Source organism: Ptiloglossa arizonensis, chromosome 11, assembly GCF_051014685.1.
Source record: "Ptiloglossa arizonensis isolate GNS036 chromosome 11, iyPtiAriz1_principal, whole genome shotgun sequence".
NCBI lineage: Eukaryota > Metazoa > Arthropoda > Insecta > Hymenoptera > Colletidae > Ptiloglossa > Ptiloglossa arizonensis.
The window spans coordinates 9,070,711-9,072,376 of NC_135058.1; the positions used below are offsets into that span (position 1 = coordinate 9,070,711).

Consider the following 1,666-nt stretch of genomic DNA (forward strand, 5'->3'; position numbering starts at 1 on the left):
CTAAAAATTGGTACAGTGATTTGTTTTATTTTTGCATAGCTTCCTTTTTCTAAAAATTGGTACAGTGATTTGTTTTACTTTTTCATAGCTTTCTTTTTCTAAAAGAAGTAAAGTGATTCTTTTATTTTTTGATTTTATTATCTGTTTATTATTTTCATTTCCAGGTATGTCTTTTCATCATTATCCCCCACGAGATATACGCATACATTTACAAAATCTATTTCTTCAAAATTTACAATCATAATGTCATCTATGATCACTTACCACAACGGGTCAACAATTACACGTTAACGTTACACGTCACATCGATTCGTAACGTCCCTGCACTCTCCGGAGCAGAGATCTCCAGGGATGTTTTTCCATCGTCGTCACTTACAACACACACGTACATATATTTACAAAATTGACATTTTCAAATTTACAGTTCCGCAATTACTCACCACAACGCGTCAACAATTACACGTCGAATCGATTCGTAACGTCCTTGCACCCTCCGTAGCAGAGATCTCGATGGACTCAATTTACTCCGAGATTTCATCCGGACGGCGATATTTTCCAACGACTGGTTCTCTAATAAATGCGATTGGGCGAACGAAACGTATGTACGTACATACATACGTACGCGATAGAGTTTGTGGGTGGTGCAGGAACCGTGGTGCCAGCGTAGGTGGTGGAAGATTTATGTTTGGAAGTCTCCGCGGAATGTTTAGATCCGACTCGGAGTGGATCTATTGTTTGAAATTTCTTGGGTGGCCGTTTTGAGTGTCAGGGCGTGCCTGGTAAACTCAACATCTGGGATTCGTCTTCAAGGAGCACGTGTGTCCTCGGCCATACCCCCTTTTCCTCCTCCCACCATCCTTAGCCCACTTTCTGACGCGTCAACGACAATCGTGGACTTTGATTTTGAATTTGTGGACAACCTTTGGCGAGCCAGGCTATATTTAAGCGGTTCTCCCCGAGAGGATTCCGTTTCCCGAGAGGACACACCGATTCTTCGAGCGTTCGGGAAACATCGATAGCGAGAAAATGCGAGCTGGCTGTGTGGCGTGGATTTTGTCACGTTGCCCCATGGGGTCTCGAGTGATCGCGTATCCGGAGCTCCGCAACCCTGAGACCGCCATAGCTACGATACAGATCTCGAGGCAACTAAGTCGAACAGATAGAAGAAATTCAATGGTCTTTTTTCGAATTAATCTCCTTTTTCTGGTCGCTAACACCGTTCGAATCCTCGACGTTCTGCCCCCGATCATTCATTTTCGCAACGTTGTCGGTGTTCCGAAATAGAATTTAAATTAGAAATTTCGCGCGCGCGATTTTGAAACGTACCGTGTGTTCCATTTAAATATCGTAACAATGGTGCACGGTACACTTGCTGTGTAGGAGGCAAAAAAGTGGAGGGAAAAATAAATACAGGGGACGTTCAACGCAAATGCGATTTTTCGTTCGGACGGTCTGTCAGCTCTGGGAAATGACAAGTATTCAAGCGACGCGATGGCAGTCGGACAGGTGATCTATGGGTTACCACCTTATGTACGGAAACTGCCATGTTTGCGGAACTATCGCTGCCAGGACGAAGAAAAATATCGCTGGGAAATGTTAATTTCAGTGGTTGCTGATTCGGTGAACGTTTGGCTCGAGTTCTATTCGATGTATTCTGGGTTGTTCG

General features: G+C 44.0%; 1 long non-coding RNA gene across 1 annotated transcript; it reads right to left on the reverse strand.

Moving 5' to 3' along the window:
• Positions 1 to 216: 216 nt before the first annotated feature.
• On the reverse strand, positions 217 to 838 carry LOC143152906 (uncharacterized). The gene is made up of 2 exons (XR_012993670.1): positions 441 to 838; positions 217 to 371 (listed from the first exon to the last, which is right to left on the reverse strand). It is a non-coding gene; the product is annotated as an uncharacterized LOC143152906 (long non-coding RNA).
• Positions 839 to 1,666: the final 828 nt, after the last annotated feature.